Source organism: Neolamprologus multifasciatus, chromosome 16, assembly GCF_963576455.1.
Source record: "Neolamprologus multifasciatus chromosome 16, fNeoMul1.2, whole genome shotgun sequence".
Lineage (NCBI taxonomy): Eukaryota > Metazoa > Chordata > Actinopteri > Cichliformes > Cichlidae > Neolamprologus > Neolamprologus multifasciatus.
In genome coordinates this window covers 24,748,686-24,768,626 of record NC_140454.1, presented here as the reverse complement: position 1 = coordinate 24,768,626, position 19,941 = coordinate 24,748,686, and the positions used below count along the sequence as shown (strand labels likewise).

General features: G+C 39.5%; 1 protein-coding gene across 2 annotated transcripts in view; it reads right to left on the bottom strand.

Annotated features, from left to right (window-relative positions):
- Positions 1-19,941, bottom strand: part of LOC146500889 (TSC22 domain family protein 1-like) — a 45,218-nt gene that overhangs the window by 9,251 nt on the left and 16,026 nt on the right. Inside the window, exon 3 of one of the 2 annotated variants that reach the window (XR_014869816.1) lies at positions 9,362-19,941. This exon is cut by the window's right edge and continues 1,329 nt beyond it. The exons of the other annotated variant lie outside the window; for it this stretch is intronic. The gene's annotated coding sequence lies outside the window, so the exon portion shown is untranslated. Of the gene's footprint in view, positions 1-9,361 lie in introns of those variants that run through there. 2 annotated transcript variants of the gene reach the window in all.

The window sequence follows — 19,941 nt, the reverse complement described above, 5'->3', positions numbered from 1 at the left end:
GGGCAACTCCTGAAATGTTTTGCTGCCATCAAAATTAAATAGAGTAAATATTTGTAACGAACTAATAAAATGTCTTAGGTTAAACATTTGATAGTTTTCTGTGTTCTACTGAAATCTCAGACATACTTTATTCAGTCATCTCTTGGGTTGTATATTCATTGAGGTGCAGTCTAAATATCGTGGTGCTTGAGCTTGACTGTGGGCCAAATTAGACGCACATGTACTGTTTTGCAAATGTGAGTGGTCCAAGTTAATTTAGTAAAACTGCAAGTTGGCCAGCCTAACCAGCTAGCACCAGCTTTTGCCCACAAACTGCTACATTTGTATCGATTGTCTCCAGAATTCAAAGAATAGTCCAATAGTTGCCAGTGAAGATCATGCAGTATTTTTGTTTGTGATACCCAGGCCTACTCTGCACAACTTAAGTTGTTCAGAAACCACAAAAGTCGCCCCCTGCTGGCCATCACAAAGATGCAGTTCACATTTTCCCACCTTTTGACTGGTGGGAAAAGTCAAAAGGTGGGAAAATGTGAACTTTTTCCCATGGCTCTGTCAGTGCGCCCCAGGGTGGCTGTGGCTACAATGTAGCTTGCCATCACCAGTGTGTGAATGTGTGTGTGAATGGGTGGGTGACTGGATGTGTAAAGCGCTTTGGGGTCCTTAGGGACTAGTAAAGCGCTATACAAATACAGGCCATTTACCTTTTTTTTTTTTTGGAATCAGGTAACACAGAAACAACAAATCAAATTTTATTTAATTACAACTGTGGCTTTCAGACATAAAAACAAAGCAAGCATCATTTTTCCTTTACAGCTGAAGCTTTAGTCCCTCTGTAAAAGCCCAAAGTAACTCCTCACCAGGCTGCAGCATGTTTACGACTACAAACACCCTCCAATGAACTATATACTCCACACTGCACCTTTGGAAAAAACATAAAAAAACCCCCCAAAAACTAATCCAGAGTTGAAGCACCTCACATTTTCAATTAGACATTAGTACCCATTTTCCAACTCTATTTAAGGCATGTTTTCATTGCTGAGGTCTGCATGAGTGTGTTCTTTGTTTCTATTAAGAAAGGCAGCAATTAAAGGCATCCATCCAAGGCTGGAGCCTATCTCAGCTGTCCCAGTATACCCAGGACAGGATGGCTCACCAGTCCATCACAGTCATTAAAAACATTTCAGTTTATTTCTGCCACCACCATGTGCCACAGATGCAGCGAACCCATTAAAATGCTGCTATGAAAGTCACAGTAATTCTTCTTTATTCTGTTCGCTGATGTATTACAGAACACTGTAGTGTTTAAACTATGCATGCAATAACTGGCAGTGTCATACGCAGGTCAGCCAACCGATGAATGGCCTCGCTAGTTTGCTGTGAAACAACACACCAGCCCAGTGACCTAATGAAGAAACTTAGAGAAATAACCCAGTTCCTGGATGATGTTCTACTTTTATCTGACCACAATTACTGAGCACTTATTTCAATAAAAAACTATGTACATGTAGCTGATACCATTATAAGTATAATGTACTTTATACAACACCAACAACAATGATTTTAACGCATTTTCAGTGCATATTATCAAGAACACCTCAACAGGAAGTACAGAAATGACACTGTGGGCTGCATCTGCTGCGAAAATAGGACTTCATATGAGATGATGGAGGAGATGGCCCCATTTTGTAACAAGAGGCCAATTAAAAAAGTAAAACAGCAGAATCTGGCAAAAAAAAAAAAAAAAAAAAGCAGCATGCTGTAGGTTTTAATTACTCACCCCACCAGAAGATATGAGTAAGCAGCACACATGGACTACAGAGTGTATCGTCTACTCGCCATCTGCACATTTACTATACATCAAACACTCCCTAGAGTTTATCTGCTACACGTGAATTAAAAGAACATGCAGTGCTAATGCAACCCTGAAGCCCTGCATGACTGAAGGACAATATAGCCATGCAGCCTTTTGTGTGCAGCTACTGTAGTGACTGGTCTATTCACAGCTACCGTATACAGACCCCTTTAGGGAAGGGGGTGAGGTGGTGATGGCGGTGGGGGTTCCCTGTTTTCATTTTACCTTTTGAGATGCTGCTCCAGCTCCCAGAACAAAAGCTTCATTGCCATCTCGTCATGGCCTTGCACTCGTATCCCCCGCACTCTCATGGAGCCGTCCGTCAGCAGCAGCATATACACTCCAGAGTAAGCGCAGCAGCAGTGTGTCCCTGACCTTCTTTGTTTAGTGTGGGTTTTTTTGTTTTGTTTTTTTTTAAAAAAACAAACAAAAAAAAAAAACCCCCACACCACTCGTACCCTATTAAATTCAGCGCGCTAGATCACAGCAAAAGACGCAGCTGTAGCTGGACAGTGAATAAAAGGCAGCGTGCCAGGTTATGACTGTACGTGAGCTCCTTATTTTTTTCCCTCGGTCACTCATTTGTGTTTGAATGGCTGACTAGTGAGTGATTTACTGAATACAGCCAGTTACTGAGCCGGTGGTGACGTGTGATCATGTGATAAGAGTTACATAAACCATCACCGCAGATTAGCATGTGGACCAATGAGTTCCCTGCTCCTGTGGTCTCTATAGCCTGAGACATATGCAAAATATAATAAAATAAAACAGATCTTAAAAAAGATTACGCGGAGTCTCAGTTTGTAGCATTCTTTGGTCTCAAGAACTACAAATCAGTCCTTTAACCTTTAGTGACAGAGATTAATAAGGCTACAAAATTCCCTTGAACTCAAAGTCAACAGGATTTTAGGGTTTCCCGTCAAAGACGGTAAGAGCATTCCTGACACTGGTTACTTAACTCGCCACTTCAAACCAAAACATGTCTTTGTCCTTTTACGAGTACATATGCCAGCCCGTTGTGTGACAGACCAGAGACCCTGTGCTTTAGGGTCTTATCTTGTCATATCTCATTGGATAGCAGCTTTAAGATGGCTTAGTGCTTTCCACAGATAGAAAACACAACATGTACTCACAGGGCCTCTGCTGGCTTAGAGACAGCCCGCCAAGAAACAACAGGTAAAGGATGAGCACAATCCAGGGGATATGAATCAGTACCACATGACTTCTGGGCAGCTCATGCCACACCCCGTTTATGGCATTATATTTTAGGTAAACCATATTCTTAGAGATTATTTTTATTCTAACGGGTATGTTGAAGGACTAATTTTTTAGTTTTTGAGTTAATGTTTTATATTCAACTATATTTCCAGTGGACAGATTTTTATTTATTTAGAGAAAATAATTAAAACTTAAAAATGAAGAATACTTATTAAAGAAAGGGCCCCCTTTTACAGTACATATGAACACACATTTCCCTTCTGAGGCTAGTAAGACAAACAATTACTCCATACTTGCTAGTAACTGAGCACACAGGTGACCTGCACCTTTCTGCAGCCTAAACACATGCAAAAAGTTAAACTACACAGAAGCAGATGCACTGCTGGGTTATCATGCATTTACTTCATTTACTTCTTATTTTGAACCATCAGAAACCAGACTTCCCATAGACCTGAGGTGACCTCTGTTGCTTAATTTCACAGATATGATGATTAGCTTGAAAAGTTGGGTACTTCCAACATGCAGTCATCATCCTCATATCATCATCTCAGAGTAACTTTCTGATTGACCACAGACTCAACGTTTATCTCAGTGGGTGCTTTTTAGACTGAAATCTCTTTTTTTTTTTTTTTTTTTTTTTTTGGGGGGGGGGGGGGGGGGGGGGAATTCTCACAAAGCCACACCACATTTTTAAAAAATGCCAGATTTAGCCACACGTTAATTTTCGCCTATAGACTCTGACAAGCGAACGGCACAAAAGAAAACAAGCACAAGAAAAATAGAACAATAATGTTGTATGGAGAAAAATTAATACCACCATTACACCAGATTTCACAGTAAACTATACATGATTAAGTTGGAATGACGTATTTGCAGTTTCCTGTCATAACATGCTTTTGATGTAGCTAGAATTTAATAGGAGTAATTTTATTCTGATGTTATCTGTCTCCTTAATTATTTCTAATTTGTTTTTGTCTATCCCTAATAAATAGGGGTGCAACGATACTCGTATCGATATCGAACCGTTCGATACAGTGCTTTCGGTTCGGTACGCATATGTATCGAACGATACAACATTTTTAATTTATTTTATCAACTTTCCTTCTGATGATGCTGTCTGTGTTGAGCGCTCAGTGGATCTGCGCTCGACAGTGCAGCCTAGGCGGAGTAGTCGAACACAGATTCACTGAGCGCAGGGCAAGCTAGCGAGACAGAAGCTAGGCTAGTTGCAACATGGCAAATTGAACCTCCCCCACCCTCATTCAGATCTGGCGTTTGGAACTATTTTGGTTTTCATGTGATGTATGACCCTGAAGGTAAGCCTGTCATGGACAAAAGTAAAACAGTATGTTGGATGTGCCAGCAATGCTCAATTGGTGGGAACTAGTGTGTTAGCGCAGTTAGCTCGTTAATGTGTTGACGTCTTCCAGCCCCACTCATGAGGTGATCCGCGGTAGCTCGTTAACGGAGATTTGCCGTGTTGTGACGTTAATGTCATTTCAGATTTACGCTGACAGCACTAGTGGGAACACAACCAATATGACTGCACATTTACTCCGACATCATCCTAGTGCAAAGACAAGTGGAAGCAGAGAAAAACAACAAGCAGCATGCTACAAACTTTACCCGAGTCATTTAGACAGCCGTTAGCACACGATTCTCCTTATGGGGACCTGATATGTTTAATATGCTGCTGAGAATATAGCCCAGAAGAAGCGTATAGTATAGCTTTTATTTTGGAAAGAGACATTTCTCCATAATAAACTCTCTTTTCCAAAGATGAGTGATTCCTCAATCAGATACAGGGCTCGCAAAATCGCTAGCCCGACGGGGCTTTTTTCCAGTCGGGCTACCAAAATCTATCTCTGCCCTGCCCGTCGGCCTATCCTAGGAAGGAAAAATATATGTCAATGCTTTTGCATTCTTTTGGAAATGTAGCTGGGTAATTATGTCATTGGCATCGGCCACTGTCAATATGTGACATACTGAAATCGCGTTTGAATTTGCGCTTGTTTTTTGCTTTCACTTTGCAATCGCGTGAACTGTGTATAGAGAGCGACAGTACTGATTGGTGAGTGATGATAATTTGCGCACCAATTCCTCTGACATCGTCTTATCAATCGTTAGCTTACTATGCAAACATGACAAGTGAAATCTCCCGCAGCTTAAACATGTGAGAGGTTGATCGCGCAGAGAATCGCTGAGCGTTATGTTAGTGCGTGTGTAAAAGCAGCAGGATATATATTTTAGTTCTGCTGAGCCAAATAAGACAGGTCAGCGTGAAGAAGTGACAGCCAAAGAAAAGCTTACCACAAAACGGAAAGGTTATGACAAATCAGACTATAAGGAAAAAGAAAGTGCAGCTTTATGGTTTCATGGACAAAAGAATTTCTGTGGCTGCAATATGACGAGCTAAATAACCAGGGCTGCACATAAGTGGTCCGCAGGTGCGCATTCGCTGTCAAAATAAAAACCCGCACAAGATAAGAAGTTGCAACGCGTGTTTGCGTACATAAGATTTTCAGGAGGACAGACATTTGTTTAGAACTCTTAAAGATGTCGAAGAAGCTCCTTTAAGCAGTTACTGTGATGTTCCTCCACCTCCAAAGAAATGTCAGAAGGAGTCCGAACCACAAAAGAAGCGCGTATTCTCTGAAAAGTGGTTGCAGGAGGTGAGCTGGCTTCAAACAAATGATGAACGCACAGAGATGTGGTGCAGAATGTGCCGTGAAAATTTAATAAATGACAAATTAATAAAAAGGCATGAACATTTTTTTTGTATCGAAAAAATATCGAACCGTGACACCAAAGTATCGAACCGAACCGAACCGTGAATTTTGTGTATCGTTGCACCCCTACTAATAAATATATAGTTTCTGGTTTAATTCACTCTTTTTTTAAACATGGCAGCCAGTTCTGCCATGTCTAAGGGGAAAATGGACCTGACGCGTCCCAGTGATGAGAAAAGAGGCCCATTGAATTGTTGAATTGTAAAGGCTTTTGGCTGTGCTGTAGTTTGATAGTGGGGAGCACACACAGACTTTACCAGTAAGTCCTGGCAGTGGTTTTTCCACTGTGACACCCTGACTATGGAGAATGACAGAGAGCTACTGAGTGAGTCAGTCAGAGAAGCAGGGAGGAATGATGAGTGGTCATTTTGGCATCCATACGTGACAGAGGGATGGGCTTTTCGAACATTTGGGCTGACAGCAGCAAGTCCTCAGTCCTCACTCTAAATTAAAAGTCACACATGAGGGGAGAGGCAAAGGAGGAGGGAGAGAGTCGGCCAGAGACATGGGGACTAGAATGGCCTAGATCCACCGCCCCTGCATTAGTACTCTCACTGAGTCATACGGCGAGAAGGGAGAGAGGCACAAAGGAATGCATGTTTCAAATATAAAGAATATTCAGTTTGACGACTTATATTCGCAATAACTTTTTAGCTAAGCAAATTGAATTGTACAATGTCACCTTTACTGCCACCAAACCTGCTCATTAAGTATAATGTCAGTACCTATGTCCTTCAGTTCCCAAACAAATGACTGAAAATTATAAATGGTCTGCAACATTAACATCCAGACATCCATGACAAAGATGACTCGTGAGGTTTAGTTATAGACCATATACAAAATGGAGAGAGATACTACGGACATCAGCCACTGTTTCTGAAGTCTCTTGTTGAAGCCTTAAGTTGAGCATTTTTGCGAGGAATGTACGTGACGAGGAAGGCTGCTAATGGTTGCAGCCTTGTGGTTGTCTGCTAATGAGCAGACAACCACAAGTTATCAGGGTGGGGTTTACCACCACTGATAATCCTCACACACACTCACACACTCACACAGAGTTACGTAAGCTGTGATGGTTTGTGAGCAGCAGGTTTGAATAATGCGGAGTGAAACCTGGCATTAAAAGGATTAGCAGCCAAAGAAAACACAGTGTTCTGTCCAGACATCAGAGGACAGAAATGATGCTCACATCAGCAATAAAAGGGGAAGAGAAAAGGGCAGTAAGCATGTCCAAATGATGCACTGATACTATGGGCCTCTACACAGGATTGATTTTAATGACTGGTAACTTTATAAGTTGTGTGATAAATTTAATTAAAAGAAACTAAAAAAAAAATTTCTGACATCTGTAATGGTCCTGTAAAGTGACTGATCAATAAATCAACTGATATTGACCTATCACAGATATATCAGCACCGTTACCCCACACAGGCGCATTGTATTTGTGGTGGCAGTTGGAAAAAGAGCCCTGCATTTACATGCCAAAGGAGGGTCACCCACGCTTTTCCAGTAAAGTAGTAAACAGTATAATTTATGATGATAACTGATGGTAAAAAACTGCTTTGCAGTTGATTCCTCATCCTGCAGGTGAACTTTTAATTCCACCATCTACAACTGCAGGCCATGTTCTTCTCTGCAGACTCAGTTTCAAGCAATTCCAGTGCAGAGATCATTCATGAATGACAAAGTAATCAAAGTATCAAAAACGTGATTTTTGTAATTTGTGCACCACCACAGTGAATTTTAAATCAGCTTTAATTCAAAGTGTTTTGCAATTACAACTATTTTTACACAGTCACCCAATTTTCATTATAGGAACCATTTGCTGTACTTGGAAGAAAATTTACCAAATGCTGTGTTTTCACCCTGGAGATGCTCTGCCAGACCTTTATATCAGCCACTTTCAGATGCTGCTTGTTTGTGGGTTTCTCTGCCTTCAGTTTCAGTGTTTCTTTCTGTTAATTTTTAATGCTATGAGGGAACAGGCTGAAAATCTGCACTACAAACTGCATTAAAATATAATATAATATAATATAATATGAGGGGATATATATATTTGAGGGGTTTTTTAACCTCCCAAAAATCAAATCCTTAAGCGTCTGTGAGGGTGGAAAACTGAGTCACACTGATGTCTGGGTTACAAACCTTTACAACTCACACCTGCTACAGAGTCACCACTTTAAAAGCTATCACAAGGTGTTATAAGGCTACGTTCACACTGCAGGTCTTAATGCTCAATTACGATTTTTTGATCAAATCTGATTTTTTTGTCTGCTTGTTCACACTACAAATAAAATGCGACAGCAAACGCGCTCTAGTGTGAACGCTCAAAGCGGCCCCCATGCGCAAAAGAAGACGTCACACACAACGTGCTCTGTTTAGACCCAGAGCAAACAATATTGTTTGACTGATGGCCCTTAATATAAAGACTTCGGACTTCACGTTTCCCAATTTTTGCTTTAAGTTATTTTGTTATTTACATAATATTGTAAATAACCTAATAATTATCATTATTGCTGTTTTAGAGGAGCGGTGCTTCAAAGGATAGTTGCAGATTTCTGTCAGAATCTGCAGATTATACAGTACAAATAAAATGTTAACGTTTCTCCAACGTTGTCTTCCCAGCAGTTTCACCGGATCACCACGAAGCGTTCGCGATGTCTTCTCGGGCGCTGATAATTGGTGTCTGTCTTGTGTCAGTGACGTAAAAGACTGATTTAATGTGACTTGACCATTCACACAGCAGTCGCTTTCTGAAACATCGGATATGTATCGGATTCAGTACCACATACGAAAATGACCCAAATCAGATTTGAAAATATCCCATTTGTGCCGTTCACACTGTCATACCATGATCGGATATGGGTCGTATAAGGTAAAAAAAAATCAGATTTGATGCACTTTCGCCTGCAGTGTGAACGCAGCCTAAGTGTGTTTGTGTTGGCTGGTGGGAGGCTGTTATTCTCATACAGACACACAAGTCTGACTGAGTCATCTGCACCTCTCATGCCCTGCTCTACATCTCAACAAATTTCCCTCCATATTCAACAGGTTTCTCAGCCAAATCAGGGAAAGCAGTGGGCAGAAGCAGCAGTACAGAAATTCTTTTTGGCCAGCGGCATCAGCACAGTCATGTGTTTCTATTTTAGAACTGATGATGTGCATTAAACAATGGTCTCTCCTAGGGATGGGCATTATTCTAATGAATAGCCAGCAGCTAATAGGATGTAACAGAACAAAAACTAATGACACCATGCTACTAAAAAGCGCTGTACTCTTTATGCACAATTATAGCTTCTCACATCGAGAACATTTAAGATGCACTTCCTGTTTGCACTACGAGAGATATTGCATATGTTAACTGAGCAATACGATTAATGCAGGAGTTCAGACATTCTCAGACAACAGAATGGGAGATGCTACAATAGCTGGGAGAAAACAGGAAATAAAATGATAACCTCCATGATAATTTTGTGTCCCCATTTTTACTTTTCCACCGCCAGACCTGAGCTGTAATATCATCATCTTTTAAGGAAAAGACTGCAGCAGTGGTCAGCTGGCTAGTGCAACAATCAAAGTTTTAGACGTCATCTCTTGGTAACATCAACCCTCACAGTCAATCTACACAATGCCTGAGGAATATTGAGCTCTGAGTCTATACAGCGATTTTCAAAGCTGTGGAAATGAGAAAAGCCTCATATCAACACTGCCAGATTATTATCTATTTCTATAATGTAACAAGCAAGCTAGATATAATTACAGCCTGTTACATTTAGTTCACAGAAGTACGACTTTGTGTTGATCAATATGGTGAGTTTACACTGCGTATTATTACCAAACAGATCAATCTGTTGCCTGAGGTCTGTGTAGACACATTTCTGGGAAGGTGCATGGGGTTATGGTAAAGTGTATAGACCTACGCCACAAACTTAATGCAGCACTATAAATAAAGCGCAAGCCCCTTAAGGTTAGGGCTTTTTCAAACCAACAGCTTAACAGTAGGATAAAATTATCAATAATCAAGTAAAGCTATTCAGATTAGCATCTCCACTGCACATTTTCCAGTATTTCCTAAACTTTCCCCATCTGTAATGCATCTTGAAAAAAAATGCAAAATCCTGAAACATTTACGAAGAGCAAGGCTTTTAGTTTACATCACAAGTGCAATACTTCTGTGTTGCCTACGGTTTTATCTCACCATCACCTATCAAACAAAGTATCCCAAGTATTTCCTTTTGATTAATTTGGTTTGCCTTCTACATATTGTTGCTTCTCTTTCATCCCCCCTTTTGCTGCTACCTGCAAACTAATTTGAGCTGTGGAAATACAAATATAAACACTGAAGGTTCAGGGAGCAGCAGAATTGATCAGTGATGGATCACTGAGGAAATTGGGTGCACTAAGATCAATAATGCTTTGGTCTTTCCAAATCTCTTAGGCTTCTTCAGAACAACAAATGCCTACCAACAAAAACACAATGATACAAAAATGTGTCTTTGTATCTATTTCTTTCTTTTTTGTAATGTAGGGGAAACAAAATGTTGCTATTCAGTTTTTCTTTACCTAGCATCAGCTGATAGAAGAGGAGCAGCAGATCAATAACTGGAAATGTTAAGCTCCAATCCCTGACCCAGTTTCCTCTTTGTACTCATGTAAGATTACAAGTGAAGACACGAGGACGGAGCACTGAGTGGATTAGCCAATGATAGCGCCACCGTCACCGCACCTAAACCCCTGACGACAGCAGAGCTATCATAAGCGCGGCTTAATGACAAACCAAACAACAAAATGTTGTTTCCTGCGAGCTCTGTCACGCCACTTTCACTAAGACGATCCTTATCTGGATATTTCTGCTTTTGTATCCAGCTTCCTCTAAAAAAGGTTAACGAATATAAATGTCCAAGCATAGCTACAGAGACAGAGCTAAGTCATGTGATAACTATGAGAAGTATTCTCCGACTAATTACAGCTCAACAGTGCCAGCTAGTGATGATGAAACTAGGAGGCGCTGCCATATATTGGTTGGTACATATACTGTTTGTAGCTTGTCAACATGAGGATCAGATAAGTGAGTCTGGGTAGCTGCTTGACTGCAAAACTATCAAAAAGATGATTCATAAAATACAGTCTGGATTTACCAAAAAAGCTAAACAAACAAGAGATCTGCAGCAAAGTGGAAATAACAGCCCAAGCCCAACACAACTACATAGCTTTAACTGTAAAAATCAAAAAATGACAATAAAACATCAGCACCATCCTGCGGCGACAACCAGGATGAAATTCAACTTTTCTCCTGTAACTCCTTGAGAAAACTGGCCTGAAAACACCAGGGTCTCATCATTTCTCTCATTTCTGCCTCCTCTGTCCTTCTGCCTGTGACCTGGAAATTTCATATCACTACAGCATGTTGAAGCGTCTCAACTCCCATAATGCATCTGTAGGAAAGACTACGTTGGCACACAGGTGGCAAAAACAAACCACTTCTGGAGGATGACTCTTTAAACGACTAGTCCAATTTTCTGCCCTCCATCATGCATGCGATTACAATTCATCTTGTCATGAGTGTCATTACATTTTTGTTCAAGTCACCATGCTAATATTTACTTGACTCAAATTGAATTCTTTGTTCCTCGTTAATAAAAAGCTGTTGTGGTGTGAAGCTTTGAACATTTCTAGCCTTTTTGAAGTGGAAAAAGTGTGTGAAGAAGAGCTCTAAAAGGAGCCAAGGACTCATTTTCTGCCTCACTTGAGCTGGACTTCCTAGCCTGTGGATGAGCTCAGTAGGATGCTTTCATATGTAAAAAGATACATCCGTGTGATATTTGGGAAGTTTTTAGTAAAATTAGCAGTAAACATCGAGAGATGAACCAACACACTGCCCTCATATTAGACTTTGATCTTAACAAGTTGATACTAACAATTTATTTACAATTACACCAAGAGGCACACCATAAGTGACTGTGACAAAAATACCCTATTCCTACACTTCCTAGCCTTCCAGCCTATTACATTAAATTTCCCTAACACAGTTATAACAGCATAAAGAATTTGATAAGAAGCTGTAACAGGCATTTGTTCATTCATGAGTGTTCTGAGCATTGAGCCTAAAAGGAAATTCATTTCTCTTTGTTTCACCATTTCCTCCCATTTTACAAATATGAAATAAAATAAATAACTTGACTGTCACAGACCAGCAAGGCGAGGCTATACTCCTAATGCAACTGCCCGTTTGGGGATGACCAGTAGGTATTAGCTTGTGCACACTGCCATCTGCTGGTACATTCCTGCAGCCAAACTTTCTCTAATTCAGCACACTCCACACTGTACACATCTTTATGGTGAACTGCTCCTCAGAGAAACAATTCAAATTTGGCATCTCGCAAACTGACTTGTGAGCTGAAGTTCACCATTCTCAAAAACAAACCTTCTCTGACATTAAAAAAAAACAAACAAAACAAAACTGAAAGGTTTCTTTGATACTCCAGAGAATTAAACTGCCTGTGAAACTTTGATACTCAAAGCAAAACGTCTCAAAAATGATAGAAAAAGAAAAAAAAAAAAAACCTGGCATAAAGACATTCTGATGAAATTTAGATTGTGATACACCGTAGGTCTGAGGCATTTTTTCTCCATTATAAATTAGTTTATGTATAAACCTAGTCAAATGATGCTGATTTCCCACACATATAGTAAGCCTATTTCCAGACAAAAAAAAAAAGATTAATGAAGGAAAAGTTTGTGGTCCTGGCTTAGACCATGTCTTGAACCAACACCTAATGAAGAGTAATATGAGCTCTTGGCTGCTGAAAACTTTTGCAGATTATATTAACTATATTAACATTTCTCTTTGAAGCAGCCTCTGCTTTCCAATTATAACTAAATGAAAATACAAATAAAATATCTGTAATAAGTTAACATCTCAGGATTTAAAAAATAAAACAGAATAAATAAGATGATTGTTCCCTAATGTAGACCTGCCTCCGCCTGCCCTTGTAACAGCCTCTACTACAGTTAACAGGACAATACAAACGCAAGCCTGTGATCTTAAACAGATAACTGCTCATTATCTTTTCAGTCCGGTCTACATGGGAAGGTCACTTATCATTAATTTATCATGAACACATAATATTAACCAGGTGAGCATATTAACAGCAAATGTCTACCAACTGTTTATATTAGGCCCCATATAATTTGCTCAGGTACTTACAGGCACTGTGAGAAAATATTAGTGTACCGTTTTCACAACCAACCCTACTTTTCATCAAGTCTAATCACACCTTAAAGCATTAAAGCAACCGTGCAGTAAAGGTGTGCATTTCTCACATTTCACCACTCATTGTCCTCAGTCACCCCAGTGCCAGAGCTTTCCCTTCAAATTAAAATAAAAATAAAAATCTGGTTCCCACAAAGAAAAGTCACCAGGACTGATTTATTTTGGTTTTCCTTGTTTTTCTTGTGGAGTTAAAATACATGTCAAATAGCCAAAGGAAAAGAAAAGGAAAGAAAAATGACATGAACATGCTTTACTTCTTCCTTCTTTTAAGGAAAAAACTGCAGTGCTCCTCAATCATCTGACTTTACAGGGCTTTCCTCACACCTTTCATCTAACAGCAGAGTTGAGATTTGTTAAATAAAACTCTTTAATCTACTTTCTGGAAAAAACAAAGTGCTATAATTTTCTGTCATCCACACCCGCTCTTCTGAAAGTGTTAATCCATATATTTTATATGTAATATAAATACACTTTGTAATGAATAACAAGTGCTCTTGAAAAAGTGCTGTTAAAGAGACATTAAACATATTTAAAAAACAAAACAAAAACCCCAACATTAAATGAATGAGGAAAATATAAAAGTAAATGGGCTATGAAACTCAAAAACAAGAACCATTCCTGGATTCAGGCAGGTTAAACGGAACATTTTTACTGTAACAAGGGGAAAAGTTGATCACAGTTTGGAAAAACTGGTCTTTAAAACAAAAACAACCTCTGTTTGCTCAAAAATTGGCCATCCTTCATGTACTGAGGAATTAAAAAAAAATAATAATTATGTTTTACAGGTTATGAATTTATAGCTCTACTGCATTGCTTTTCCCTCCCAGCGGGACAGCTAGCGTGCCTGAAAAGGAAGACTTAAAGAAGAACGTATTTAGGACTCTTAGGTTTAAATGTGCTTCTTTCAGGACTAGAAGCAGCATTCAAACCATCCCTTGACAGTCCTAGTCTGCATCCAATATGATGATCCTGGTGTCTGTTGGCAGTCGCTGCTTGTTAACCAGCAGGGGGTAGTACAGCACTGTTTACAGAGCTCAAAACTGCACACAGAGACACAGTATAGACAGAAACTGTGCCAGTAGCTGTCAAAAGTTAAACTAAGAGCAATAAATAAATAAAATAAACCAAACAAACAGTCAATCTCTAGTCTAAAGACATCTGAAGTTCAAAATAAACTCTTGGTTTTTGTTATTAAGTGTGTGCATACAAGTGCATGTCAACACAGATGCACAAGTAAAAAGTATTACATATAAATATTTGCTGATACCTAAGTATTATATGGGAAACGGTTTAGTATAGACACAGAGAAGTATCTCAGTGCTTTACTCATGCTAATAAGAGAAGCAGCTGCCAGGACTTTTTTTTGGGGGGGGGGCCTCCAGCAGAGTAGAGCTCCAGCAGCCTTCCTCATTCAGCCACAGAGCATAGAGAAAGGGATTAGCTCACAAAAAGCCAGACTGAATGAATATTGAAGCCTATGGGAAAGCACCCTGACTGACTGAAACTCTCACATCACCACAGCCAAGCAGTCAAAGTATCAAACTGCACTAGCCTGAGATAACCCAACACTGTTTAGCTTTGGTATTTATAGATAAGCCTTTTATTTTAACTCATTTCCAATCAATAGGATTCTTAAAACATTTCTCTGCTGGCATCCATCGTTTTTCAACTAGTGGCAACTGCCTTAAACCAAGAGTTCAAACAACTCCAAAAGAATTGCTTGCACATAGTGACCATGGTTAATAGTAATACCCACCATTGTAACAGTAAATATATGACAAAATACAGAAAAGCACAACAGGCCCATTCAAAGTGACATAGCTGTACTTCAAACCTCCAAAAACGTTTGCCGATTTTCTCATAACAGCAAACTGATTATCTATCATTGTTCTGTCACGATAACAATATTAAGGCTGTTCCTGCTACTACTTCAGTAGTTATTTAAACAGTCCAAAAGGTAACAAAATGCTCACAAAACTTTCAAAAACACACAGTCAAATGGACAAAGTTAAGCACTGTCCACACAAATATTACATGAATGTGTTTCACAAAGCTTCAGTCACTTTGTGATGTCAGTTTACCCTGGACACAGCAGAAATAAAATATTTTCGACATCATATTGCAGAATTGTTACTTCTAACAGCTGTCTTTAACCTCGCTCATTTGTATCACAGGAGAACGAGTGGTACTGTCCGTCGAACCTGTAGCCCCAGTTAGTGGCAGATAACTTCTACTACCCATTAAGACTTGTAGTAACAACACCACAGCAGCTCTTGCAAATGTCTTTCACTGATACTTAAAAACATTAAATTAACACTTGTTTTTCCAACCATGCTTAGTCATTCCTTTAGAACAATGTAAAACAATAACAACTGTTGGTGCTGACTAGCATGGGCAGAAACATTTAAATATCAATGAGCTGGGCACGCCCGCGATGACAATCAGGTGATAAATGTAGTGATTAACACCCAACTTGTCTTTTCTCTACACAGGATACAACACCATTTAGATGCGTCATGACTTTTCAAAAGTGAAATCCTGATACAGCTTCACTAATTACACCAGATATCGTGAGTAGTTGTATAATTGTTACTTTGGTGTTTACAGACCACCTCCATTTTAATTTGTTATATGATAGCATCATTGCTATTATTTGTTGTAGGGGTTTTTTTCCCCACATTTTCTCGATACACTGTGATAAGATTGGGTTGTTACAATATCATAGTTTTACATTCACAATAACAGAGAACTTCACATATCTCATAGGATCCAGCAACACTATAGAAAATGACTTGAAAATAGTCTGCAGGAATGATGAGAGCATCAATCGATGGAGAAAAAACAAAAGCCTCACAACTATCAATAACTATGTCTCCGTTATCCTGGGATGACCTTTGGTAGCTGTGCTGTTGGGCTAAGAGCGAACAGAGACATAATGACAGAAGCAGAACAAACACTATGAAACACATGGAGTACAAAGAGGCAGCAATCCTTACGCCTATAGCAAAGTCATGCACTGCATTTTTGCTTCTACATGTGTGTGTGTGTGTGTGTTAAACTCCTGCAGCTGACTGGACAGTGCTCTGGCCACAGGAATGCCAGCCATGATTCAGCACATTGCCTGCATGTTTAGGGGGGATGACAGTGGCAGCCCACTAAAGCCTAAAAATAAAAATGCGTGACTGAAGATGAAATCAACAGCATTTTAAAACTTATGCATACACCCAAAAAAATGTGTCACGCATGCTGTTCGCAACAGGAGATTTAGTGTTTGTATGTTAATCCCCCTTTTCCTTCACGTTTTTAATACAATAAGTTTTTCAAACAAATAACTATAACAACACAGCGTCTCTGGCACAATTTCCCCCAACAATGTACACATTTAGATAATAACAATACCACGTCGACATCAATATGTAGTGATGAATCCTGGTCTTGTTTGTAAAACAAAATCTAACTTGTGTTAGTTAAACAATACATAACAGTACCAAGAAAACTAATATTTTTCATCCTGGGGTTTAGTTCAGTTAGGATGAAACAGGATTTTGTTCACTGAATGGCCCAAAGTAACAGGAAGAGGCACATACGTCTGCGAGACAACTGAGCTTATGTGTGTAGTCACCTCCAGAAATACAAGAGGTTTTGCCAGCTTTCATTTAAAACTATGGTAATCATAATGGTCAAAAACAGTATGAAAAGAAAATTGTAAAATTTATCTGGAAAATGTTCAAGTACTCCATCCACAAGCATCACCACCACCTATGCAACTTAAACCAAAGCAGAGCCTCTGAGAACCAGCTGCATCCCTGAAGTGGTGTTCAATCAGCATCTGTGAACGTGCATTTCACATCTTTAACAGCCAACCTAGCACGGCGCTTTGCTCTGCTGAACAAGTTAAAATGGGTTAGACTTTTTTGGCAAAAAATTTTAAATAAATAAATAAAAAATACACTTTTCTGCTGAAACCACTGCTGAGCTAACACAGTGGTCATACTAAAATGAATGAGGCAGGCTTTTTTTTTAAAGGGAGCTATTGTTGGTCTGAACAAGTGTATAGTGTGTTTCAAAGTGTGAAAGCTTAGGGGAATGTGGGCTGGTTGGCAGCATGATGGCTATCTCTGCTGCTGCTGTTTTGAATGTAATCTTCCCCCTGGCAGTGTAGGGAGCCGGTGTGTGCGTGTCGTGCCTGTTGCTCATTGTGGGGAGATCAACGAGATCCCTAAAATTCACAGCACACAGCGGAAGTGACCTGAGCTGACCTGACCCAAGTTAGTCAGGTCTACTGGAGCTGGTTCAGACTACTGAGGACACAGCAGACGGGACCAGATGGAACCAAACTGAGCAGAGTCGCTCACTGCTGGCTTTCATCGATTCGATTTTCATTTATTATTGGCACTGACTTTTAACAGACCTAGTGTCCAGATGTTCTGGTGGGGTTTTACAGAAGAAATCTCTCTTTGTTTAGGATTGTAACAATTACAAAGCAATCTTTTTTTCTTTTGTACATTTTGTGCATTGAAATTTGCTTCTAAGCTCTTGCTGTATGATGGGGTTTTTTCCCCTTCAGTTGCAGAAGCATGATAGATAACACTATTCACAGATTTTATTAAATGAAGTATGGCAATTCCTGGGTTCCCTCGATAGGATTTTTCCATATTCTTGGATTAATACAGAGAATAAACTTTGTGGGAAAAATGTTTATGATACCTAAACATTTTTGTTCTGCAAGATAATCTCACCCAACTCACTTTTACTGATCTCTGAAGTTTAACTGCCACTGCACAAGGTATACCCTTTAGTTACGCATTTTATGCTGCACTTAACTTATAATTCACCCAACTGCACGGGCCTACCATAAGTAGATACATGCCAATCTGGGTTTTCGGATTTACTCCTGTTACTCTGGGTTTTGTATTTCTTTAAAAAAAAAAAAAAAAAAAAAGGATAAATCTAACATCAAAGTAGCAACAGGGAGGAAAACCAAAAACACATACTTAAGTTAATATCCAAATAGAGTGATATTTGGCAAGAATCCTATTTCTATTTTGGGGATAACTAAAATGATCCATTTGATCCAAGTCTTACCTGACTTCCTTCTTTTTATCCAGTCCTTTGTTTTTTAGATTCAGGGTCTACATCTTTAGCTGAAATTTCAACCACCTACATATCACCTGTGGATCTTTATTTAGTAAATGCCTTTGCTTATAGACTGCCTAATTGCTTATGCTTCAAAAGTAGGGAACATATTTTCTCAAACTGTTACATCTGTAAACTTAGTTACACAAGTCAAAAGTAAAGTTAGAATTATAGTGTCAGTGGCAACTATTAGTGCTAAGGAGTGTATTGACTGTTGAGCCTCCTCACTCACAGTTCTAACTATATGAATACATAAACATTCATTTAAAAGTTAATGATCCACAGCTGTCTGTCACACAGGACATAAAAATTTTTGAAACAAACTTATCTGCACATTATTAAAATTTATACCACCGAGCAGCATGTTGGACATAATAGCTAGACAGGCAGCATAGCAGCCTGTTAACAGCATTCAACATTCAAGACCAGTGAAGGCAAATGGAGGATGAAGAAAAGAGACTAGAGGTACCAAAATAACTTGTGTCCAAAAGAGGAGCTGCATCTGCAGTTTGTCTTGTTCTCAGTTCAAAGAAGGCCCGTCTCATTTTGGGTTGTTTTGTTATCACCGTGCTCTCACTGGGGGTCAACTTGTCCCACAGGTGAGGAAACGACGATGTGTTACACAAGGCTTACAGGTGATTTTCCTCACCACAGGTTAGTTTTTACAGCATACTTTAAATCCAAGTGGTCTCATTCACATTAAGCAGTCCGACTTTTAACGTCTTACTGATAATCCTTGTAATTGGTCCCAATTATGTTTCTGATAGAGTCACTCCTCACCTTGGACAACTAATAACCAAACCACAGCAACCTTCTCACAAACAAGGCATTTATCAGTTTCAACATGGATCAAAAGCCTAGTTCAGTTTTGCTTTGTACAAACTAGAAATATTGTAAAGGTCAAACCAATTCTTTAGAACAATATAACTGAAAACCTATTTCATTAGATATAAAAGCCTAAGCCCCAGACCTGTCAGATCAGAGAATCAATTACTGTTACAGGTTTCATCCAGGCTTAAAACAAAGGGCAAAATGTGCTTTTATTGTTTTAGCCAGACCACTGTGGAACAAACCTCTTCTTATAAGATTAGCAAAATTAGCTGCTTAACAGAGCTAGGGTCCCAGCGGCAGAGGGTGCTGCGAGGGGTCTAGGCATCTCCCTGGCCACCACCTCCACCTTATCCAGGGGGAGGCCAAGACATTCCCAAGCTAGCCAAGAGACAATCTCTCCTGAGGGTCCCAGGTCTTAGGCTCTTTCCACTAGCACATGCCTGAAACATCTCACCTAGGAGGTGTCTAAGAGGTGTCCAGGAGGCTCTCTAATCAGATACTCGAACCCCTAAACTGGCTCCTTTCAATGTGGAGTAGCAGCATCCGTACTTCGACCTTCGCCCCATCTCTAAGGAAGAGTCCAGCCACCTTTCAGAGGAAGCTCATTTCCACCGCCTGCTTCCACAATCCCATTTTTTCCTCAGCCAAAGCTCATGGTCATAGATGCGGGTAGGAATGTTGATCGACTGTTAAGTTTTAGAAACACCTTAAATTTTTACTTTTTCCCTTTCCTTACTCATTGCTTGGACATTTTATTTTTCATCAATTTGATCTATTTTGGACCGTTTTTTATCATTATTTATTTATTTTTTTTTAAATATAGACTTATTTAAATTAGCACTGAT